The 26,716-nt window shown below is 42.4% G+C and overlaps 1 pseudogene; it reads left to right on the top strand.

Annotated features, from left to right (window-relative positions):
• The first annotated feature begins 3,606 nt into the window (after positions 1–3,606).
• On the top strand, positions 3,607–3,725 carry LOC133389831 (5S ribosomal RNA; annotated as a pseudogene).
• Positions 3,726–26,716: the final 22,991 nt, after the last annotated feature.

Raw genomic sequence — 26,716 nt, 5'->3', positions numbered from 1 at the left:
TAGTTGGGAGTCAGCCTTGTTAAAATAAATGGGACTTCCCCCCCCCAAGTAGTCTTGTATTGGATTGCACTGCTACAATCTGCAATGGTTGGCATGGGCAAGGCAATATATGCATCAGAATCCAAAGGGCTATTCAGACTCACAAAAGGGGCTTGGTTTAGTAGAACTATCTACTTCTTTCCCTTAAACTTCTGTGGGATGGGGGGATCATTGAGAGAGACAGAGAGAGAGAAGAGAGAGAGAGAGAGAGAGAGAGAGAGAGAGAGAGAGAGTCTAACCTTCCACCTTGGGCCCAGGGCCCTGCTTCCATGGTTCTTTGGATCCTGTCCTGACCAAAGAAACTAAAAGCATTTCCAAATATTGTTGTTGAGATTTTTATCTTGTTCTTCCTCCAGATAGCATCTCAATTTCAAACAACACAGAATTTAAAACAATTTAATATACATTTCAAAACAACCTCTGACATCATGATGATGCATACAATTGGCAGAGCATTGTAAAGAAAATATATTGCAAGTCCCAAATTAAAAAAAGAGTCTATAGATTTTCTTGTGTTTTTCATCCCCAATAAAAAAACGACAGAAAATAAAGATTTTGTCTTCTTGTTTATGAGGTGGGTTGCCAGTTCTTTTATGTGGACCCAGGATCTTGTTGAGATGGTGTTGTTTAGCTCAATGGGCATGGCAAAGCAGGCTTTTGCACTCCTTCTGGTGGTTTCATCCTGCCCTTCATAACCGGATCTGACATACAAAGATGAACTCACTCTCTAGTAAAGCTGTAATCATTTGTAGTGCATGGCTTCCAGTTTTATCATAGCCACTCTGCTATGTACCCTAGAGCAATTTGATCCACGTATCATGACATTGGGCTGTAGCCAATGTTAATCCTACTCAGAGTCGACTCATTGAAATTAATGGACATGGCTGACTTAGGACTATGAATTTCAATACGTCTCCTTGAACTTAGTTGGATACAACCCATTGTGTCTAGGATCAGCTCTGACAATGGCAATGTGGCCAAAAGTCAAGGCTGAAAAAGGTGAGCAAAAGCTCCACATGCTCTTTTCTGTGGCTCAGCTGTCTTTTTTCAGACTGCAGGTGGAGGGGGCATTGACTGAATGCTTTCCCACTAGGGATGGGGAGAGAAATCTGATTCGGTTCGCATTTAAAACCAAATCTATAATATATGCACTTTCCAAAGCAATAGGAGAACCAAAACACAGCCATCCTTCAAAATTCACACTTACAAGAATTTTGTGATAGAGTTCTCCAACCAAACAATATTTACAAAAATGCATGTAGGGGGAAAATATACATAAATATGAATATATTAGTGAAAATAACATACAAAAATACATTATACTAAATTAACATACAGTAGGGCCCCGCTCATACAGCGGGTTACGTTCCGGACCCCCGCTGTAAAGCAAAAACCGCTGTAAAGCAGATCCCATTGACTTACATTGACCAAAATGGCGCCCGGCGGCAAAAAACCACCGTAAAAGTGGAACAAGCGCTGTAAAGTGGGGCCTTTCTACAATTCACAACCGCTGTATTAGCGGAACGCTGTAAAGCGAAGCACCGTAAAGTGGGGCCCTACTGTATCATGGAAAAGCAAGCAATGAACAACTAAATAAGTGTTTAGAATGATGTGATATTTTGGAATGATAAGTTTCAGGACAACTTCCAACTATAGAATGCCTTTGCTTTGTTGTTAATACATATAATTTACCTGTGTTCCCTTCTGCCTCTTGTTCCATTCTGCCTACCTTCTGACTTAATCTGGAAATGTATATAATGATTTCTAATTATAAACATGCATAAATAATTATTTAACAATTAAAAACAAATTTTGAAAGAGAATACATTTAAAGACAAATATTTAAATGCACATGCACTTGTGGATTTTTTTTTTAAGTTTGCAATGGACAGAACAATCCAAACCCACTTTGTGCCAGATGGGGTGGGTAGGAAGAGTGTTTGGGCAAAGGTGGTATGGAGTTCACCATTCTACCTGCTGACCATACAGACAAGTGGAAATGCCACCAGTGGGATCCCTTACCAGCAACAGATTGCAAAAAGCTCTGAAATGGCAAAAAGCCTCAAGGGTGGGGTTGAGCCAGCCGGAGATCCACTGGATTCCAAACCAGCCCCACTGTCATCATGTGACACCATTGGGACCAATTCTTTCCCACCTTCTGCTCCCCCCACACACACACCATGCCATTCAGAATTGCTCCACTAATGTGGAAATAGGGCAAAATGGGCTAATGCAAAAGTGAAATAGATCAGAAAGAGACAGGGGGTGCTTTCATACTGCACTTTATTCCGTTATTCTGATGATTTTTTTCTGTTAAATTGTGCATAAAATTTGAGCTTTCACACAACATAATGGGTAGCTCCGGAATTCTGGTGGAATGTAGTGGAAGTTTAGCGCTAATTTCTGCAATAAATGATACCACAAAAATTCCAATAGCAGGCTGGGAACCCAGAAGATTGTGGGAGTTTTGCACTAGCTGCCGCTGCTCAGGTGTCAGCCATCCCAGCATGCAGTGCGTTCCCGCCCTTACCAACAGCAGTCCCAGCATGCAGCCTTTGCGCGCTGCTGCGCTGCCACCTCCACACCTCCCAGCCGATCCCAGCTGCTCCTAAGAGCAACCTGTGCTGCTGCTGCTTGTGCTCAACCACAGCCTCTGCTGCTGCGCTACCGTGCCTCTCAGCTGATCGTGATCGCGCCTCTCAGCTGATTGCGATCATGCCTCTTTCAACCCCCCCACGCAGAAGGAACAAGCAGAGCTTTTGAACAGAAAAGTCAGGAAAAGAAGCAGTCTTCTAACGGCCGCGGTAGGTGAGAGTGCTGTGTGAAAGACCATTGCACAAAATGCCGCTAAATTGGTACTGCAGTGTGAAAGGGATTTTTGAAATCCGGAACAAAGCGCTAGATTTTTAATCTGTTAAACTAGCGCTATTAGCCTCATGTGTGAAAGCAGCCTAATTCATCCATCACCAGCCAGGCTAGCCTTTCCTCTGACAAGTTAGTTTTGTATGTGTAAGGAGTTTTATTTTCTGACTTTTCTTTCTTTTAAATGTGTGGGGGGCATTCAGAGATCTGAGTCCCTGTTGTCTGTTGGAATGATAAAGCTAAGCAACAGATACATGATGTGGATGGTCATTGGTTTTAGCTCTCAACATGAACAGGCTACAACAGCAGCCACACAGATGCTTAAATATAGCTCCATTTAAGCCATATTAGAATGACGTATCATCAAACACCATGTATTACAAAGAAGTGCTTGCAACGGGGTGCACTCTGTGTCAGATGCTGTCCACTGCAGTTGTGCAGGTCTTTAATATGAAATTATTGGTTCTAGAACAATAGCACAGTGTAATGTTTAAAAGTTATTTGGTTTTGTTCACCTTCATCTGTTGTTAGCCTTGCCTCTCCCTTATCTAGGAAAATTCCCTGTGTTAAGTTGTTAGCCACCTCTTTTCCTAATCAGCAATCCATGGTTGCATCCAATTCATGCTTCCATTCCACTGAAATCAATGGGACAAGATAGTCATGACTAAAAAAGCCCATTGATTTTCATGGGCCTAAGTGTGCCCTGGCTATGGCTATACTACCCTGAATATGCCCAATCTTATCTGATCTCGGAAGCTAAGCAGGGTCAGACCTGGTTAGTACGTGGTTGGGAAACCGCCTGGGAATACTGGGTGACATAGGTTTAGAGGAAGGCAATAGTAAATCACCTCTGAATACCTCTTACCAAGAAAATCCCATGGATATATATATTCATGTGCCCCATTTCTTCTGGATCCAGCTCCCTATGTATATATACCATTTTCTGTTGGTATCTGTCCTAACCAAGTCAGGCAACATTGCATAGCAAAGCTATGTGGACATGACATGAGTCATCAGTGGTCAGTTCAGGTGATACCAGAGCCCAATGTTTGGAAGGGAGTGTGTGTGCACAGCTTTGCTCCACGTAACTGGCATGTTGTCCCTACCTTTGCTGTCCACCTCTGCCATCCTCACCTGTATAGGCAGGGATCGATCATCCAATTGATGCCTAGGCATGTGAAACAATTTCCTGGTTTATCACTCATTCATCTGACCTCCCACTGAATTTGTAAGACTGTAGGTATCAGTTGGATGATCTATCCCTGCCTATACAGGTGAGGATGGCAGAGGTGGAGTCAGTGCACTAGGTATGTGGGAAAACATGTTCAGCAAGTACATTTCCCACCTTAAGCTCTGGTATTGTCTGAATCAGCCCCGAGTGTTCAGTAATCACATGATGGAAAATTAAGTGATCTACATGTATGTGCAAAGTAACTGTTAAAGTAACCCTTAAACCCTTAAAATGGAAGTAATTATACAGCCACAAGAGTGGCTGTATACTATAGCCTGCATGGATTTTTCGCATTTCGCAATGTTAAATTGAAAATACCCCCATCCCATTCTGATGCTTCCCATAAGCTCATTTCAAAACAGAACCTTACAAAACGTATAGTCCTGAACTGAGAAACGCTTGCTTAACAACCCTCTAAATTTTTGTGGCAATAAACATAACAGTCAGAGAGAATCATTCAAAGTGTAAAAAGAGGAAAAAAAACAGACCTCTTTTAGGCTTTTTCTGTTAGAGTTCTCATAAACTGTTGAAATTAATTAAAAATCAGTCATGTTCACAGAGTACCTGTAATCCTATTATTGACCTTGCCCCATACCCTGATCTTCATCTTCTGCAGTTTAGAAAAATATGTCTGGCGGATTTTTAATTAATTTAAGAAATTTTATGTTGAACTCAATGATAATGTCGGGCATGCTCAGTAAGAACCAACTTTCAGTGTTCTAAAAGCCAGACTCACAGATGCTGGGCTTGGCTAATCAGGGGGCCACACCCACACCAGATTTTATTTCACCATAGACAGTCATGGCTTCCCCGAAAGAATCCTGGGAAGTGTAGTTTGTGAAGGGTGCTGAGAGGAGACTCCTATTCCGCTGACAGAGCTCCAGTGGCCAGAGTGATTTAACAGTCAGCCGCTCTGATTGAAGCTCTAGGAGGGGAATAGGGCATCTCCTAGCAACTCTCAGTACCCTTCACTAACTACACTTCCCAGGATTCTTTGGGAGAAGCCATGACTGTCTAAAGTGAAATAAAGGTCTGGTGTGGATGTGGCCAGGGACAGCTTTGGTTTAAATTTGGGTGGGAGGCTACATGCACCTGCTGTAGAATAAAAAGGTGGGGGAAACCCTGAAAAACAATGATACTGTTCACAATGTTTTCCTTTCGGAATGCAAATGGGCTTCCCCTCTGCCCAGTGCCCATCCATCCAATCTCCTCCTCTCCCCCTTTCTCCCTTCCCCCTCCCTGCCCCTCCCCCAGGTCAGTTTCACTTATCCTAAGCATGATTGCACAGGAGTAAATCCCACTGAACTCAAAAAGCATGCAAATGATCAAACCTGCCCTCCCCTCCTCCTCCTTCCTATGTTACCAAACTCTTCCAAGCTGCACAGGAAGTGAATTGGACTGTGAAAGACCAACCCAAATGGTGTTTGCATTTTGACAAATTTGTAGGGCAGTACAACATCTCAGAGAGAAGGTCATGTCTCATGCTCCCTTTGTGCATTCACTGTAGCTGCCCAATTTTCCTGCTTTTTAAAGTTTGATAGAAATATCTGTTGGCTATAGATACGTTCTTAAACTGCAAGGTTTTCTGCTTATTAGTGAATCTGGTATAGTGTGTGTGTCATAGAAACAGATATGCCATACAATAGAATGGCCTGTGTTACATGCTTACACAGAGAATGAGTGGATATTCACCATTCATTTCATTATTGTTACATGGGCTGGCTCTGCCCCAAGTTCCATTCTGCCTACCTTCTGACTTGGATCATTTCTGAAACTGGCATACACGCAAAGTTCAGATTTTGAATGTGCATCGATTTCAACACTGAACAAAAAGGACTCTTGATCCAATGGTCAATGAGCACTGTATGACGATTGTTTTCTGTGAGCATAGGTGTTTGTGCATGTCTATCTGTAAGGGGGGGGGGACAGCAAACTGTGTAGCAGATACGTGCAGCACTCTGAAAATGTCAGTAAATCAGAAACAGAACGACAGCTCTCTAGTACATTGGTGTTGGTCCACAAATAAGATCAAGTAATTCACATTTTGTGGAAAACCTAAGAGGGATGAATTTGGTAAGCATCCCCTTTTTACCCAAATGTTGCTAAAGAAGGTGCATTGAATTTACATGCAACTCTGCCACCACAGCTATGCATAATCGCAGGATCAGAGTGCCAGTATGGTATTATTTTGCAAACGCTCCTTATCTTTAAAAACACACCGATTGTTGCTCTGAATAATATTGTAATAAATTCCAGCTTCATTGTTTCCAGCTTGAACCCACCTGATGCTATACTGAACAGCATCACTAAGTTTTGTGGCTGTATCAAATATCCTTCTGAACACCAGCAAACTGTTAATGCCCTTTTGTTTGTTTCTTGTGAATGACGTCTAGCTTGTCCCAAAAGGCAGAGCTCAGACATCGGCCATACATTCTACTAGCTTCTCACTATAAAAGCAAAATGGAGAACTGGGGGGGGGGGAGAACTTTCAGGGGAAAAAATGATCTGGCTGCAAGTATATGACATTTCTGTTTATAATTTCCATGACTTAAAGGAGTGAAAATATACTTGTATTCATGAGCTGACACTTTATTTGTAGGTAAAATGAGCAGACAGAGTTGAAAATTTACTTCAAAACCAAAATAAACATTTTCTTTTAATACAGGGGGGGGGGAACCACACAACCTTCAGTAATTTCAGAAAAGCTGCGCCGGCAAAATGGTTAAGCTATACAGCTGCCAAATATCCATTTTCCCTATTTGTCACGCTAAATAACTTTTGGAATAAAAAGGCCAGAGAAATCTGCATAAATATAAGTAAAGCATTAAGGGGAATCTTGATGGGACACAGTTTAGCTGAAAATATCTGAAAATGCTGAAAACTGGAATATATATTACTAACTGAATTCTGCATCTTAGTAAATATATTACGTGGTGTCAGCATGTATTTTCAGAAACAAATGAAACAATGAATGCTAAACATTCGGATGGAATGCTAAACCATTGTTTAGCATTCCAAGACTGAGCTCAACCTCCTCCCGAGGCTTGCATGCTTCCTGTTCCGCTCTCCTCCTCTAACACAGGCCCAAGGAAGAAATTGCACTTCCCAATTTAGATTAACTGAAGTTTAGCATGCCATCTGGACATGATCAAGGTTTATAAACCTAGGAATAGTGTGAAGAAAATGAATCAAGAGACCTTCTGTTCACGTTGTGAAGCTGATTAGTAGATGCTTCAGGACTCACACAAGGGTCATTCATTTAGGGGTCATTCATTTAGAGAATTCGCTACCCACAAGATGTGGTGATGGTCAGTCCTTTAGATAGCTTTTTAAAGGTTTAGACCAGGAATGAGGAACCTGTGACCCTCCAAATGTTGATGGATTCCAACGCCCATCAGTGTCAGCCACTAGAGCCAATCGTCAGGAATAATGGGAGCTCTTGTCCAACATGTGGAAGGCCACAGGTGCCCTATCCCTGGATTACACAAATTCACAGAGGTCTATCAACACTGTTGTTGGTAATTACAGCTAAATAGAGCCTCTATGTTAAGAGAAAGTATTTCTGAATCCTTACTGCTCAGGACAAACAACAGCAATGCTGTTCTTGTGAGCTGCCTAAAATCATCTGCCTGGTCACTGTAATAAGTTTTGGTTCAATGCCCTGAGGTAAGACTTAACATAGAAATTTCATTAATTAGCATCTTATATATTTATTTTTTTATTGCATTTATATCCCACCCTTCCTCCCAGCAGCTACAACAGCCAGATTTCTGCTGGAGCTCCTTCAGCCAGCCAGGCCCCACTCCTTCACATCATTCTCCTGGGATCATCTCTAAACTCCCATCCTAATGTTTCTTTTAAGGAAATGCCTCTAAATTACTACAATCACTACAGTCACTGTTTGGATTTATTTACTGAAATTACTTCCAAACTGACCTTCCTAATGCTTAAGGCAGCATACTAGGGACAGATGAACATCCCATGGTTTGTACCAAAAGACATAATGCCTTCATGGATGCTCAGTTTGAGTGCTTCTGCTACCCCTTCTTCCCTCTTCCCCTGCTTTAAACCCAAAAAAACTTACCTTTGAGGTACAGGAATGGGAAGTGGTAGAGGCAATAGTTGACAATCCTAACTGGAGATGGGATTGGGCCTACCAGTTCCTAGAATTCCCAGTGGAAATGATATGAAAAATAATGTGGCATGCTCTCCAATTCCTCCAAGAGTGAGAAGTTCTGGGGCAAAGCTTCATGGGTTTGGCTTCTTGGAGGGAAAAGCAGTGGCAGGTGGACGTGGCTTGCAAGACTAAGGTGACCAGCACACTGTGTGCTTTGATCATGCTATGGAGGTATAAAATAATTTAAATACGGTTATATCAATACTTCAATACGCAATTTAAAACTTATATGTACAAGAGTAGAGCAGCAACAGAAACAGGGTGTAGTGGTTAGGAAGTCAACCTGAGAATCCAGGATTCAAATCCCCATTCAGCCATGAAGTTCACTGAGTGTCCTTGGGCCAGTCACTATCCCTCATCTGAACCTACCTTACAGGGTGGTTGTGAGGATGAAAATATGTGGGGGGAAACCAAGTATATGTTATGTTAGTTAGCGTTTATTTCTAGGCCACCTTTCGGCCAAAAAGGCTCCCAAGGCGGCTCATATACAAGTAGAAAAACATAAATGCAAATCAAAACACAATCTACAAGAATTCAAACCAACAAAATTATAACATTTTTAAAAAGCAACAACAGCTGAAAACAAAAAGCAGTAATCATCTTGGTAAAGGACAGTCCCCTGAAAAATGTCACTAAGAGGAGGGGGCAAAAGCAGCAATACATGTCAGTCTGCAACTCCTCCTGATAAGGACCAGGCAGAGGGGTGGGGCAAGGCAGGTGGAAAAGCTTGTCCCTTGATGGTCCCAGCACAGGCTCACCCTTGCAACCATCTTAAGTATACCATCTTAAGCTCCTTAAGGAAAGGTGGGGTATTTAATAATAATGATGATGATGATGATGATGAAGAAAACAACCAGTGGCAAAACAGTAGTATAACAGCTAGACGTCCAAAAGGCCCTCTAACTAACTAGGCAAGGTCTTTACAGACAAGTGGGCCTTGTAAAGAAAACACTTCAAGTTCAGGAGGCATGTGTTTATTTCATAACACTGAAACGACCACACAGAAATTCCCACTCCTCGCTTCAGATATTCTAAAATCCTAAACTGAGGGAAGTTGGAGTGTAGTCCTTCAAGCTGACCTCAGCAGGTGGGTGGGTGTGTTTCAGATGAAGAAAGGCCTTTCTGAGGTAGAAGAATGCTAGTCCAGGAGGGCTTTCTTATACTGGCAGGTTGGTTTCAACAAATTACAGTTTACCACCTCACAGTGGTAAAAAGAAACTATTATTGCTTGCTTGTTGCCCTACTCTCTCTCTCATTCTCTCTCTCTTTAACACACAGGGTGTGTGTAACTACCTAATGGTATCTTAACATCAGACTTGTCATAAAAGCGGATTAGGATAAAGGAACCATAAATCATGAACAACCAGGCTGAATTGGTTCTTCCCAGAAGGCTTGTAAAAGATAGTACTTTTATCCACTCCTCATCAAAGCAACCTTAGCAAGCACTGCCTGTATTATAAATTCACTCCCAAGCATGCATAATGACAGAATGGCAATTATCACTTGGAAAACAGGAAATGCAAATCTCCGTTCCCTGCCACCTCCCTATGAGAACAGTGACATTCATCGCTAATTGAACGTGCTAATATGTTGCTACTATGATCTTGGTAGGAGCCCAAGGTCATACTGGGTAAAAAAATAGGTATATATAATGCATATATATGCATATGAAACTTTTTGATAATGAGTGAGACCACTGGTTACTTTTGCCCACTTCTACCTACTCCAAATGCCCTCTTCATGGAATCAGACAGAGGTCTGTTCCAGTCTTACTACCAGAGATGCCAGCTACTATTTTGACCATTTTCTAGGTCAGAGGTGGAGAGCCTGTGGCCCTCCAGATGTTGTCAGACTCCATCTTCCATCAGGCCCAGTCACCACAGCCAGTGGTCAGCAATGATGGGAGTTGTGGTCAACAAGATCACAGGTTGCCCACTCCTATTCTAGGTCAACTTCCAGAGAAGGATGTCATATAATTTGGTGATGGTTAAACAGTGAGAACAGTGAGTCATTTTACCACTGGAAATTAATTCTCAGAGTTCCTGTGCCAGAGTTCCTACTGCGGCTATGAGTCATCTCTCTGGTATTCCAACAATGACTTGATTGAATGGTGGGGAAGTGGTGAAAAGTACACAATGAGACTGCATCCACATAAAGTATGTATTCATCCCAATAATTTGGCAGAATAACCACAATTATCTAAAATTAAGTAAAGTGGTAGACCTTTAATTACCCAAATGCAGTGAGGCCTTTGGTTTAACTCAAACAGTTGTATGCATTGTAGCAACTCCATTTAACACTGAGATAGTGGGATGAGATTTGCTACATGTGTTCAGGGTACAATTCCATGTTTCAGGTTTGAATACCACTTCCTCTCATTTACAAAAATGGTAGAGGATGCATAGCGCACCAAAATGTTGCCCTCAAACATCGAGGCTTGGGAACCTTCAAGTATAGCCTTCAGCCTGATCTCACTCATGCTGTGGAGGCCAAGAAAGATGTGAAAGAAAATCTATCGCAGTATTTCCCTTGCACCCCTAGGCATCTGAATTATAGTTAATGTGAAAGTTCAGCTATAGACTCCAGCTGAAGCTCCACGCCCATTTGGAAGGGGCACACAATTATGTACAATGTGATATAATGTGATATCTCCCATGCAAACTGAGATATCAGAATGTAAATTGGTTTGGCTGCCTGTTCAGAACACCATTCTAAGATTTAAGTGTGAACCCCAGCTTGACCGACGTATCTCTTTTCCAGCAAGGAGTTCTAACAGTGTGAAGGGGGAAGAGCAGTGATGCACTTGTTGGTCCCACTGTATCTGCCACATTCCTGATGGTCTGTCCCTGCAGCCCTCTATACCAGCCTTTCCCAACCAGTGTGCGTCCAGATGTTGTTGGACCACAACTCCCATCAGCATCAGCCAGCATTGCCAATGGTCAGGAAAGATGGGAATTGTAGTCCAGCAACATCTGGAGGCACACTGGTTGGTACAGTTGGGCTCAATCTATGCAGCTGTTTAGAATGCTGTATGATCAAGGTTTCAAGTTAGGTGGACAGCCAACCTTAGCAGCACAGGATCCCTGTTGTGAAAGCTGAGTTCATAATAGACTGTTGGATTTGTGATGGAGAGGTTGGGCTCAATGAAGGCATCTCTGATCTCTCCCACCCACCCCCATGTGATTGGAATCATGTGAGGAGGAATTAGTGAGTAAGGTTAGTGTTCTTATAGCTTCAATGTTGGCCCAACTTTTAGACATATATGGTTATATTCCACTAAGTTCTATTCAGAGCAGACACATTGAAAGTAATGAACCTTAGTCCTGTCTATTAGCTTCAGTGGGTCTACTCTGAGTAGGACTAGCACTGAATATCACTCACAGAACCACAAAAAGTCTAAACTCCTTGACGTTACCCTGAGCGATGTGGATGCAACAACGCTGAAACTATTGATTATTCAAATAGAATGCCATGGCTCCCTTTCAAGTGGGATTTGGAACTGAACTGATGAGGACTCATGGAAGTCAAATGCACCTTTTATATGTAGACATTCTCAAAATGAGGGCACAGACTGCAGAGATCAGTGCGGAAAGTGGGGTGAGCTGGGATAAGGTAGGGTAGGATGTTATCCCACTTCTTTTCGATGGGCATCATTGGGTGTGGAGTAGCAATAGAAGAACCTGTCAGTTTCAGTTCTCTGTTTCTCATTTTTCCAGACTTAAATTCAGTTCTCCATATTTCTGTAGCAATTTGTGATTTTTTTTAAAAAAAGTCCTCATGAAAATTCTTCAGCAGTTTTGTGAAAATTTCTCCTCAGAAACATATTTGTGTATACAGTCTGACTAACGTACACATTTTGTGCAAGCAATTTCACCTCATATAATGCATTTGGGGAGAAGGGACATGATCTGGACAGAATGGAGAAGTCTGGAGGGCTGCATTCAGCCCCCAGTCCTAAGGTCCCCTACCCCTGCTATAGTGGATTTAAAAATAAATAAATCTGGAAACTTTATGCATATTGAACCTTCCAGAGAAGAAAAGGTTTATTTAGGCGTTGTCCAAACTAGGCACTATTTGAAAACAAAGGCAAAGCTATTTTTTCCTGACACAGCAGCTTTTTGAGAAACAGAATGCAGAGAAGCCACCCTAGCATAACCTTTGAAATTAAAGGTTTTTTTTAATTAAAATGAGCAATTGTTAACCTCCCACTGGCGCAAAGGAGCAGATATCTAATTCTGAAGTTGGGGGTGAGGGATGCTGAAAACAAATATACAGAGAGAATTATGTTCTCTGGCCATTGTGAGGACTTTTTTTGGAGGGGGAGGGGGGATGATTAGAAATGCAGTGAACCCATTTTTATTCAGGCGTGAACAATGACATTTCATTTTGGCCAGCATAAAGCCCCCAGCAGAGAGTGAGAGAGGGAAACAACCATGAGGGAAATGCTCATCTTTCACCATCCGCATGTAGCCTATGTCTGGGTTTCATATGATGGCCAATGGCTCTCATACTCCTGCAGTTTCAGGAGAAGCCTTAAGATATGGATGGTGTTACGCTATGAATTCTAACTCTGCAGTGTCTTCTTGAATAAAAGCCCAACTTAAATTTACCACCACACCAAGGAATGTGCTGGAGTGTGCCCCTATAGTGACACTTGCCCACTTCAGACATTCAAGGAGAGGAAAGTGAATTCACTTGTTGGAGAGCACAAGGATAGGGTTCACTCCTGATTTACATGCGTTTACTAGACGGTTGGCACAAGTCCAATGCAGATCTTATCTGCATGATGCAGAGCCCTGCTCCTGATGATGCAGGACTTTGGCTCATGCTTAGAGACTGTATTGATAGTACAGTGAATGCACATAGGTCAGAAGAAGAACCTACCATCATGCTCTCAGTCTAGCCATGTGCCATGCTCCCAGTCTAGCCACGGGTAGTCATGTGCCCTGCTTTACAGAAAACAGCCCTCTGTTTTAAAGAGCAGTCACAGGACAGTCCTCTGTTTGAAGTTGCCCTCAATTTGACTTAAAGATCAGGAACTGTAGGAAGGCTAAACTGGAGTCTTAAAATCAGCAGTTAGCAGGAACTGGTCAAACAACTGACCAGGCAGGTACACATGGCAAGATGTATTTTATTTCCATCTCTGTCTATAAAAATGTAAGCCCTCATGCCGTCACGCCGTCATGACATCACATGGAATGATGGCGGGGCTGGGGCTTGGCCGGCGGGCAGGTGGGCTATCCGATGGCAGTGGCAGAGGCTTGCAACGACTGTGTAAGCTATGTGGGTGGGCTATGTGAAGGCCCATGGTGGCCGTGCAGGCAATGCAGGTGGGCTATCCAGCATAGGCTCACATTGGCTGCAGTTGAGACCCATGGTGGCCATGCAGGCCTTGAATGTGGAGGCAGTGGTGGAGGCCTGCAGTGGCTGTGCAGGCTGAGGCTGCAGTGGTGGCAGAGGTCTGCAGTGGGTGGGAGGACTACGGCCTGCGCCTGGGCTGGCAAGAGGCCAGCAGCAGCAGGACACAACAGCCAAGGCAAGTGGGTTGGTGTGGGGGCTGCCAGTGCCTGGAGGGGTGGCAGTGGTGAGGTGGAGGGCAGCGGTGAGGGGGAGGGGAGGCAAAGGGAAGCGTGCTCTGTGTGTGTGTGTGTGTGTGTGTGTGTGTGACAGAGTCTGTCTGTGTGTCCATGTGTGTTTGGGGGTGCCTGGTGTGTATGTATCGGGGGCAGGGAGAGCTTTGGAAACCTATGGCGGGGGAAGGGGAGCTCATAGTATATATAATAAATATGTAAGCATCACACTGTGCAGTTTGCAGCCCCACAGATAGGTGGTGTTGTGAACTGCAACATGAAGAGGTCCACCCCACCACCTGCATGCCACTTTGCCCACCCACCTCTGCCCACCTCAGCAAGCTGACAAGGCAACAGTGCCAGTCTGGGCAAGTGAGTGAACGAGCAGGCAGTCTAAGTGCGGCAGCAGCATCCTGGCATGCCGGGAGCCAGTGTGTGGCTTAGGCATGCAGTCTAGGTGGAGACAGACTAGGTGGGTGGGAGGCCAGCATGTGACTTAAATGCGCTGTGCAGCAGCAGTGTTTGTCCAAGGTGGTGCAGGGCAGTGGTGGCAGAGGAACAGGCAAAGGCAATAGGTTGGCAAGGGGAGAGGAGGTGCCTGAGGGGGTGGAGGTTGATGAGGAAAGTAGAGTTGCCTGGGGTGTGTGAGGTTGTGTGTGGTGGTGGGAGTAAGCGTTTGGGATGCACAGTGGGGTGATGAACAGAGTGGCAGAGCTCCTCTATTTAAATTATCGCAATTCTTTCTAAATTTGTTTCTACACATATATATTACCATATGTAAATATTATGTAGGTTGGTGTCCGCCTTTTTTTGGTAATGCAAATCCTCTTCTCTTTTCTTTTTTGGCAGTGCATAACTGGCCACTCCACCTCTGCCCTCTCAAGCACATTCACTCTCCCCTTTCTAAAAGTGTTACTGTTTCATACATTGGACTTGAGCGACCCACCTGTCAAAAAAATTGCTCTACAAGAGAATGCTTTATCCCAGAATCCTCCATCATGTTGAAAAATGGAAATGGGCTGCCTTCAAGTCTTATGGCGACCCTATGAATAGGGTTTTCCTGGTATGTGGTATTCAGAGGGGGTTTACCATTGCCTCCCTCTGAGGCTGAGAGGCAGTGACTGGCCCAAGGTCACCCAGTGAGCTTCATGGCTGTGTGGGGATTCGAACCCTGGTCTCCCAGGTCGTAGTCCAACTATTCTATATGAGGAGGAAATAGGAGGTGACCTTATCTCAAGTCAGATCATTTGTCTATATAGCTCAATGTTATTTATTTGGACTGGCATTAGCTCGCCAGGATTCCAGGAAAGAGCATTTCCCAATCCCAGCTCTGCTTGGAGATGCCAGGGACTGAACCTGGAATGTGAAAAGCATGTGCGCCCCCTTGCGACGGAGCAAAAATGTGATTCAGGTTTTAATATGAACCTACTTAATTTGCACATCCTAAAATACTACATGAACTAAAATGCAGCTATCCTTTGAAATTCACACTTTTCCAAATATTGAGATGCAGTTCTCTAATAAAAAGTTTGCAAAGCGTGTATATTAAGGGAAAATGTGCATAAAAACAAAAATAACATAGAAAATGCATTCCTTTAGGGGACATTGCTTGCGATTATGCTGTGAGTCGCTTTGGGACTGTGAACAGTGACAAATAAAATAAATAAATTTTGGGCAAAAGTGCTTGCAAAAATGTGTATACCAGGCAAGAGCACATACAAAAAGATGTATACAGTAGGGCCCCGCTAATATGGCGGGTTAGGGACCAGGCCCCCGCCGTAAAGCAGAAATCGCTGTAAAGCGGGGCCCCATAGACTATAATGGGCTGCGTCACGCGAAAATGATGTCAAAATGGCGCGCGATGGAAAAAAAACGCTGTATTAGTGGAACAAGCGCTGTAAGAGCGAGGCCTTTCCCTGACTGAAAACTGCCGCATGAATGAAGCGCCGTAAAGTGGAACACCATAAAGCGGGTCCCTACTGCATAAGGATAAATACACACAATAATGAAGACTTTTTTTAAAATCACAAACAGATGGGGAAATGTTTGAAAAGGAACTTAAGACTAGAAAACTGAAATGGATATATTTGCCCATCTCTAGCTATACTACAGAGATGTAGCCCTTTCCAGTAAAGCCAGTCTGGCCCCACAGTGGACTTGTTCTGTGATTTTTTTAAAAAAGGTATCTTTATTGAAGTTTTCAGCAGAATCACAAAACAAAGAGGAGCAACAAAATAGGAAATATAAAACTGTACTACAACAGCTCATTAATCAGTCTACATTGTTGTACAGAATTGATTCACAAAATATTCAACTCAATATAGATCAAAGAAAGTGAAGATTTGACAGAAACCCAGATGAGACAAAGGGGGAAATATTACAGGTTTTCTCAGTTCTTTGGAGCGCTTCAGTTTTCTTCCATCAGTTTTATAGTGATGGGGAACCTCTGCTTATCCAGATGAGGATCTGATACATGCAAAGCATCATGAGCACTTCCAGACTGTTGCGATTTTGAGGTGAGATTCAATTATCCTGGAAAATTTGGTTTCAAAGTGATTTGGCGCTCTTGTGCAACAAATCTGCTGTCCCCTCCGCCCAACCTCCCCACCCCGATATATATTTTTCAAAAAGGAAATTCAGAGGAAAATTCACTGGGAAGTGTGGGGTAACACTTGCTCAATGCAACATTGCATAACCTCCCTACAAACAAACCAGAATAAATGCTCAATAAATAGCTGGTATTGTCTAACCTTCCCAAAAATGTTGCACAAACAAATTAGGATAAATGCTCAATAAACATGCCATCTGGAGATGACCTTTATTTCGAGGAAAGAGAAAGAGTTCCCCTTCATTTTAGCTTTATAGAACTGACAAGTCGGCTTGTGCAGTATCTCAACATCCCACACTTTAGCCATCTTTTGTTTATGAATTAGAGCCTCAGGCTGCTTCCCCTTGTTTGCCCAAGCTACCTAGCTGCTATAAATAGACAAGAGAAGAGTTTTATACAGGGTTAGGGATGCAGGAGAAATTCAGTTCAGTTTGCATTTAAAGGTGAACCTCCCTAATTTGCACTTTCCAAAACATATAACAAACTGAAACATAGCCATCCTTCAAAATTCACACATCTTCAATTTTGGCAATGCAGTTCTCCAGCCAAGTAATGTGTACAAAATGCATATACTAGGGCAAAGTGAGCATAAAATGCATATATTGGTGAAAATAATGTGCAGAAATGCATTATATTATGTATATTATAATATATTGTTATATTATGTATGTTTCCCAGCTCGATTCAAAGTGCTGGTTTTGACCTATAAAGCCTTACATGGCCTGGGACCACAATACCTGATGGAACGCCTCTCCCAACACGAACCCACCCGTACACTATGCTCAACATCAAAGGCCCTCCTCCAGGTGCCTACTCCCAGGGAAGCTTGGAGGCTGGCAACAAGGGAGAGGGCTTTCTCAGTGGTGGCCCCCAGATTATGGAATGATTTCCCTGATGAGGTGCACCTGGTGCCAACAATGTTATCTTTACGGTGCCAGGTCAAGACTTTCATCTTCTCCCAGGCATTTTAATATGTGTTTTTAAATTGTTTTTTTTACAAAAATATATGTTTAAATTTGTATATTTGTATATTTGTTTTTAATGTTTTTAATTGTTGTAAACTGCCCAGAGAACTTCGGCTATGGGGCAGTATACAAATGTAATAAATAATAATGATAATAATTATATTAGGAAAATCCTGGATGTGTACAACTGAAAACTTTCCCTGTCCTTCTGAGGGTGGTCCTACATGTTGGACATCAGCAGGGTGTGTATCACAGAGGAACATCCTACTTCCCACCTGCCAGGCCACTGCCTACAGCCTTTGCTTTCTGTGGATTCAGCACTAAGGCTGCAATCCTAACAGTGTCTACTCAAAAGTAAGTCCAGTTGCATTCAGTGGCTCTTACTTCCTGGTAGATGGATTAGGATTGCAATCTAAAAGATACATTTACTGTTGTGCTGGTTCCCGTGCATATCCACCTCTGTTTTATGAAAAGGGGGGACACTATGCTAGTCAAACTCCACCCCTTTTTACTGTAAAACCTGGTTGGATCAGCTTGAGTATTTTTTTTTTTAAATTCAGCTTCAGACAGATTTCACAACTGATTGGTAGATCAACCTATTGCCCCTCAAGGTGTGGCCAATGGAAATGTTTTGCTGCAGGCTCAGGCACAGACAGTGATTGGCCCAACACTTTGCGGTGGACATTCCTGAAAGACCTGAAGTCAGCAGCAGGAAAGGGAGGAGTGTTCAGCCAAAGGCAGAGGTGCTTCAAAATGCAGCCAGAAAAAACCATTTTGGCTGCTTTTGAAGTGGTAGTGTTCCCACAGCCTAAGTCTTGTTTATTTCAATTGGCCTTACTAAGTAAATGTGAAGGACTGCAGCCTTAAAAAGGGGGGGCATGCCCATCTCTGCCCCTTAGAGTCTCTGCAAACAAGAAGGGGGGAATCTGTTTCCCCTCACTCATTTTGATTACTTAAAGGGCCAACACCTAGAAAAACAAAACTGGGAGCTATTGCTAGACAGGGGCCTTGGAGAGTAAATGGAGCAGAGAGTGCTGCAAAGAGAATCAAGCAGCACAAGGTTAATCTGAACAATCTGGAGCCCAGAATGCACAAGCATCCCCTTCTCCTCTCTGTCCCCCCACACCTCTCTTTCCTACTACATCCCCTTACTCTCTGCCCAAGAATGCATCTCTCTCTCTCTCTCTCTCTCTCTCTCTCTCTCTTAAAAGGAGGGGCTACAAATGGTAAGAAGGAGTTTAAAGCTTGATTTGTTGACATTTCCTCTTTTCCTGTAATCCTGTTGTATCTGGAAGATGTATGGGATCATTGTAGATGACCACTGCATAAAGATGATTTCTAGTTGGAGGGATGGCAGCTTCACCAATAGGAGTTAGAGTGGGTGGAGGAGCAGGGAGGCCTACCATAATGTGAGTTGGTGAAGACATTCCCATCCCATCTCTGCCCCCGGAGTGGATAGAGAATGGGGCAGCATGCATCTGTGGAAACACATAAAAGCGCAGTGATGTGCACACCATGCAAATTTGAATGGAAACGCAGCAAAAAGAAAAAAAGAAAGAAACCAACTAGCTCCCTGCATTTAAGCTGATAATGTGCACATAGCCATGGTGTCTGCTGTGCGCTACCCCTGTCCTCAATCAAGGAGTGAGATCTATTGCTATAACATCAGTTCAAATTGTACCCTTAATCACTGTTACTTTAATAAAGTGCCCCTTTAATAAATAGTTTAGGAATCAAAGAAGCATGGTTAGAAATACTTTGCAAACAGACACTTTCTGTTTGCAATCTGCACACTGCTCTCTTTGGGAAAGTCGTTTTGCCTCCCACAACCCTTTCCCCTTGTACAGAGAGAGCAATGCAGACTGCATTGAATTTCAATTTTATCAATGATGGAAAGCGTACCTCTGAGACCAAAATCTGCTTAGGCCAGCAGAGCAAATTTATCATCAAAAGCACTTCCAGCATGTGATGACAGGCCAACACTGTGTTAACAAGAGGGCCATTGAAATGGTGAAGTTTGCTTTGTTAATAGCAAACTGCTCTGAAAACTGTGTCAGCATTCTGTTAGTTTCCTTTGCAACCCAACCCTCAAGCTCTGGCCCTCTAGGATAATCTGAACAGCAATCCATGTCCCCCTGTGTGTGCATGTGTGTGTATTTGATGAAAACACTACAGGAGAAAGAACATTTCTTTTATAAAAGCTGAAGAAATGCTGTGAACATATTTCCCCCTCTCTTATCCAAAGACTGAAAGTCTGAAGGAAGCAGGCTCTCTTGTTTTTTCCTTCTTTGTGAAGGATTTTCACACATCATGGTTACATTTTTAGTATTTCTAAGAAGGCCTCTTTTGGGAACTTTCCTTTGTCAGTGGGCCCTAGTGGGCTTTCCTGGCTGTGATACCTCGGCAGCTGTGTATAGTCACCCCTATAATTTCTCATAATTCCCTAAAGCTATGCTGCTTCAGAGGCATTGTAGTAAATTAAAAGGGTGACTAGCTCCAGTTGCTTAGTGCTTCTTAGAGTGCTGGGCCAGGCAGAGGAAGGAGATTAAGGGGGGCCCAGGCAGCTGACGAAGGCTGCCAAGCAGTGATGCCAAACTGTAAGTTACATGCAAACATAAGCACAGAACCCTGACGTCGGTGTACTCTATGTCTGGGATAGCTAATGTGGTGCCCTCCAGCTGTTGTTGGACTACAGCCCTTATCATCCCTGACCATTGGTCATTCTAGTTGGGGCTGATGGGAGTTGTAGTCTAACAACATTTGGAGGGTTCATTATGTCTCCCCTTGTTCTATGGGGAGCAAGTTGGAACCGAAAAAATGACATGAAGGTGGGATATAACCTTTCCCTCAGTTGATGCTTTTTTATAGCAATTCCCTCCCCCATTTAGCTTCCTCCCCATGCAATTTCAGACATATGTTTACCTTATAAGCATCTTCCCTAATATGCTAGTTTTGTATGTGTAAGGAGTTGGGTGTTTGTTTTTAATGTTGGGGAGTATTCAAACATCCAATCCCCACCTGCAGTCTAGGGTTGCCAGGTCTCCTGTTTTTGCCCAGAGACTCAAGATTTTTGGGGTCCTCTCTGGGTCTACAGGTGAGTCACCTCAATCGCCCGACTCTCAGCATTCATTTTAAAAAAAACAAATTAAGTTTCTAGGTGGTCTGGTTCAAGAGATATCTACCAAATGGTCAGCCCCTCCCGAAACTTCTGTTAAATGAACTTGTAGCTGGCAGCTGTAACCACACCCTCTCAGGTTTGTAGCCAATCAGTGAAGTCAGGGTTGTGATTGACAAGGGATTTGTTAACCTCTAGACTATGGCCTAGGCAATAGGTAGAACCCATTGCAAGGTCAGAAAACAGTTGTCTTTTCTTGCTTGTCTGAAAATCTCATAAATTTAGTCAAACAAATATAAGTTTTCCTCGGCTGTTCAAGAGGACAGTGTTCTGAAAACCTTCCCAATAATCCTATACTCACTTTTCTGGGAATAAAGCTGCAATACTAATCCCACATACCCAGAGTAAACTCCATAGAATTCAATTGCTTTTTAGGAGACAGTGTTAGGATTGAGCTGTAAATCAATGGGACTTTGGAGTGAGCATAGAAAAGGATTGTGTTCGTGTGGTAAATCTTTCTCTCCTCTCCAATCCTATTTTAAAGCAATTAGGCAGAGCTTACTTAGGTGTCACTGTTTTTATTATGTAGGAAACTAATATTGATTTTATTTTGTTAAAAAAATCTTCTGCAATGGCCAACTGGTTTTGACAATAAACTATTATATGGGGTGTATGCATTTTACATCTCTGCTATATGTGTATATGACATCTTTCAACATCCCTGTGAGGTAGGGTTGCCCAATGGGAACCAAGGCAGCTCATAACAAGAAATAAATCCATTTAAAATCCAATATCCTTAGAAACTAATATAAAACAGTTGGAAAACACCTTAAAGTGACATGATTCTGAATTTTGGGTTGGGTGAGTGAAGTTCCTTATCACTTGAGGCTGCAGTTCTGTGCACGCCTCCCTGTTTGAGTCAGCCCTATTGAATATATTGGGACTTGCTTCTGAGTAAACATGTATAGGATTGCACTATAAATATCTTTACAGGTTGTGTAAATAATAAACATCTTTGATAGTCATGCTTATATAAATATTTCTTCATACTAAGTCCGGATAAGTATCTGATTTCACAATATGGCTGTACATTATTTTGAGGAGGATTCTGGCGGCTATTCCTTCTAGGCAGGGGAGTCACGTAGACAATAGTGAATAGAACTGCTGTAGCAGACTGAACATGTGCCAAGGATACTGATATCACAGGAATGCATAAGGGAGGTGGCTAGTATGGGGGTAGAGCATCACAGTAGCATAGAATAATTGGATGAGACTGTTGCTATGGCTATGACGAATGTAGGGGTATATATATATGTCTGTACCCAACCTCCATTTTAGTCGAGTTATGTATTTTGCTCCAGTGAAGCGCTTCACTGAATAAACAACCTTAAAACAAGCTTTGGCTTCTTCAGTGAGTCTTCCACAAAACAGAACCCGTCATAAATTCCATGACAATTTCCTCTACATTAAAGTGTGCTCTTCTTCCTTGGGGGAGATCATGGCTCCTCTCTGTTGTTTTCATCCAGAGGGGCAGATTAGGCTGAGAGATGGTGAGTAGCCCATGGTCACCCAGTAAATGTTATGTCTCATTTCCATTTTAAAAAAATAATTAAAAAAATTTACATGCAGGAAAACTTTATAAAGTAGATCCACACGCATTCAAATCACATCCAACTCACATTTAAAGTGCATGATTTCTCCCAAAGAATCCTGGGAAATGTAGTTTCCCCTCACAGTTATAGTACCCACAACCCTTAACAAACTACAGTTCCCATGATTCTGTGATGGGATTCATGTGCTTCAAATGTGTATTGAATGTGCTTTACATGAATGATGTGGATCTGCCCTAGGTATGCTGTGCATTCATTAGTGAATTGAAAATAACAATTTTAAAATATACTTTTTTAAACAGGGGAAGGGCTGTAGCTCAGTGGTAGGGCATATGGTTTGCATGCAAAGGTACAAATTCAATTTGTGGAAAAGACTATTGCCTAGAATCCTGGAGAGCCAATGCTAGTCCATGTCATCAGTACTGAGCTGGATGGCACCAAATGGTCTGAGTCAATATAAGGCAGATTCCTTTGTTCCTAAAAGTGGAAAGAGACTCATTGGCCACAGTGACTCCAAATATTATTTATGTATTTTATTTACAACATTTATATATCACCTTATTGTAAAAAGCCTCAAAGTGATTTACAGAAAGAGTTAAAACAATAAAACTATTGGCAAAAGTAGTTAAAGACAGGTATTTAAAAACATTCAAAACAATAAAACCAACAATGAGTTAAAAACAGATTTAAAAAATATAATAGCTTCTACATGCCTGGGTAGGCTTGCCTAAAGAAAATTGGTTTTAGCAGGTGCCCAAAAGGTGCAATTAAGGTGCCTGCCTAATGTCAATAGACAGGGAGTTCCAAAGCATAGGTGCTGCCACATTAAAAGATCAATTTCTTACAACAGCAAAACAAGTACTATGTGGAACCGTAACATGGAAAACACACCTAGAACTTGTCCTGGTAGCAAATTGGCAACCAGTGCAGATTTCAGAGCAGAGGTAATATGTGCTTATAGGGTCTCACTCACATCAGCAATTGCACCACAGCATTCTGCACTAACTGGAGCTCCTGGGGTCAGGTTGTGCTGCATGGCGATTTTTGTGGCCTTGGCTGACTGGCTACCAGTGTATTTTTAGTTTTGGTTTTTGGCTAGGAACCCTGACTGGTTGTGGGATGCTGAGTTTTCTATCTTACTCACGGGAATCTTGTTGCAGTTGGTATGGTATTGCATTTAGGAAATCATCACTGTCTTTTCTTTTTCTTTATCTATTTGCATTTCATTTACCTTTGACCTCACTCCCTTACATCCATAGAAGCAACAACAGTGGTTCCATGTGCTCAGCTCAACCCCTTTAAATCCACTGATGATGCACCTTGTTGTGTGCATGATGGTTTGTTTCTTGCCCAATAGTGGTAAAAGAGAATTCACATCCTAGGAAGTGTGGCTGCTGTTCCTAAGCTACTGCCTGTGAAGGTAGACCAAACCACATGTGTTTTCTCTCTGTCAGTTATTACTCACTGGATTTTGGTTGGCTGTCAAAGTGAGTTTATAGCAGCCCACAGGGCAGACAGAAAAAGATAGAGAATCTTCTTACTCATTTCTCAAACCTCTTTCTGAAGTGAAGGGTCAAGTCTGTAAAGAAGTTTGGAACAGCCATGTTAAAAGCCAGGAGCAAGGCATTCCAGGCAGGGGGTTGCCAAACCTGTTTGATATGGATATCTTTGCAGAAGATCCCTAGTCAAGCATTGCCAACAGCACAATCCTAACCATATCTACTCAGAAGTAAGTCCTGTTGAGTTCTATGGGGCTTAGACCCTTAGTAAATATGTTTAGAATTGCAGCCTTCAGGGGTACCCATCTTTACTCCTGAATGATCCCATCTAGCATCTCCATAACACTAGGCTCCTTTCTTCCTACAATGGCCTCCTGGTGATCAGCCTGGCCTGAAGGCACTTAAACCCTTTTTGCCAGAAGCAAGTAGGCTAGATTAAATGTTCCTTACTCAGGCTCCCTAAGAAGATGAGAAGGAATGATCCCGTCTGTTCAGCTGGAGCTGGGAACACCTTCATTCAGCTAACATTTCTGTCTTAATTTCCAGTCAGATGCATGTTGTTGTTTCAATTGTATGCTCCAAGCAACTGTGATTGATGCTTAATATATCATGCTTAATGACATCACTGGTGCCCAACCCTGTGACATCACTAGGGCCTGCCCCATGACAACATTAGGGCCCACCCGCATGACATCACTGGAGCCCACCCCTGAAATCTTAAGGTTTGGGATGCTTCTGACCTGCCAACCCTACTGCAGCCTGAAATGGAATAGTTTGTCCCAAAGAAGCATCATCATGTAAGCCTTCTGTTTGTTTACCTCAGGCCTCAATCCCAGTAAGTTTCACTCCCAAGTGCATGTGCCTAGGATTTCAGGCTGATATATGCACACTTTGAATTGAATCCAAAAGGTTTGAAAATGGAAATATACAGAGAACATGTTTTGAAGTATCTTTAAAAGACTGAAAGTGTTTAAATATATTGTGCACAAAAAGGATATAAAAGACATTTGATACTCTGCATAGCCATAGATGTCCTAGATTGTAGGTAGAGCTTTCTGGATTGTGATGAGGGTTTTTTGCGGAAAACACGTTAAGGCTTAAAACTGGGCCCTGGATTGCAGAGACTTGCTTCAACTAAATGAATCCAATTTGCAATAGTTTCCAAGTACAGCAAATATGTCCAAGCCTAATGGCCTGTTAGACACTACAGTTGATGGAACTCAGAAAAACAAGCTTGTTTGTGAACATCCATTTGAATGAAAAGCAGCTGTTGGTTTGGGCCACTGCATTACATGCATCCTCAATTACTTAGGCAAACTGATCATCTGGATAATGGTGGCCAATAGCTAAATTCAGCCAGCGTCCCCAAAACAATTAATCTTTAACCATTAAGGCACAAATGTCTAGAAAGACATGACTCCATCAGGAACTCCCTGTTGCAGCACACCGACTAGCACTGAAGGTACACCTTCCAAGAAGCTCACTCTCAGCCAGCTCTTTTTCCAGGCATGGAATGGATTGAAACCATGCCTGCAAATGGACATTTGTTTTGCTCCGACAGTCTGCAGAGGAAAAATCTGAGTTTGCAGGCACAGGTTGAATTCAAACTGCACCTGCAATTGGACTTCAAAGGGGTTTGGTCTCACTGCCTGTCCACTGACCGGCCCAGAAAATGACACCCATCGGCTGTGCTAGGGTGTTTCTGATTCCAGCTGCATGTTTCACGGAAAATGGCCTCATGGGCCTAATTAGGACCTGTACTAGGCCAAGATTAGGTTCTATTAGTCTAGATCCTATTGTGACTGAAGAAGTTGTTGGGAGAATCAAAGCAGGTGCAGGTAGAGACAACCTGTCTGTTGTTGGTGCCTTCACTAGATGCAAGATAATACAGAAATATGGGTCTAGTTCACACATGTATATTGGCATTGTTTGATGCCTACAACATCCAATGATGGCTTGCATGTGTGAATAAGCCAACAGAGATATCTCATGAGGAGAAATGTCATATCACATCACTTCAAACAAATGCTCTTCAGTGAATTCGGTTCACACATTCCACAGTAGAAACTTGCTGTTAAAAAATGAAAGCTGATATTCTCAGGAAGTTGCATCCTGTGCCTACATTATGCTTCATAATTGTAATCCCTGTAGCTGGCAGCAAACACACATCAGATACTCACTGAAGGGTTCAGTTAATACCAAATTGCAAATTATATTTGCTTCTCCCTGTTGGGAAGATTTGTCTGTGCTGTTGTTTGCTGAGTGCACTTTGGAAGCATGCAAAGGTATAATTGTGTGTTTCATACAAAATTGCTGGATCGGACCCCAGGTCTATGTAGGCTAGCATCCTGCTTTTTTTCTAACAGAAGCAGAAGATGGTATTCAGAGGTATTCTTAGAGATGGGTGAATCTGACAATGTTGGTTTCTTTTCCAGTCTTAAGTTCACCTCTCCACATTTCCATGTCCATTTCAGATTTCTTAAAAAGAAGTCCTCATAAAAAATCATTAGCATTTTAATGTGAATATCTCCTAACATACACATTTTTGTATACAATCATGCCTAATGCACACATTTTTGCAAGGCCATTTCCCCTAATATAAGGCATTTTGGTATGTTATTTTCAGTAATACATGCATTTTACACACACCTTACCTTAGTATATGCATTATTGTACATATTACTTGGCCAGAGAACTGCACTGAACAATTCAGTGTGAATTTCGAAGAATGGTTGTGTTTCAGTTCTTGTACTGTTGGTTTGGAAAGTGCACTTTGGGTAGGTTCGCCTTTAAATGTGATCAGAATTGAAAATCTCTCCCATTCCTAGGTATACTGTCTCTGTATATGGGGATCCCATTTAATTATTGTGAGTAATAGTTTTTGATATACCTGCCCTGCATGAAATAGTCTAATCCTTTTTTTAAAAAAAAAAGTCATCTGTGCTAGTAGGCAGTACCACAACTTGTAGCAATGAGTTATGTCCCGTGTGAAGAATGTGAAGAATGTTCCAGTCTTTGTCCTGAACATACCACCAATCAG

Source organism: Rhineura floridana, chromosome 7 (genome assembly GCF_030035675.1).
Source record: "Rhineura floridana isolate rRhiFlo1 chromosome 7, rRhiFlo1.hap2, whole genome shotgun sequence".
NCBI lineage: Eukaryota > Metazoa > Chordata > Lepidosauria > Squamata > Rhineuridae > Rhineura > Rhineura floridana.
The sequence above is the reverse complement of the archived record's forward strand: the minus strand, read 5'-3'. Positions and strand labels throughout refer to the sequence as shown.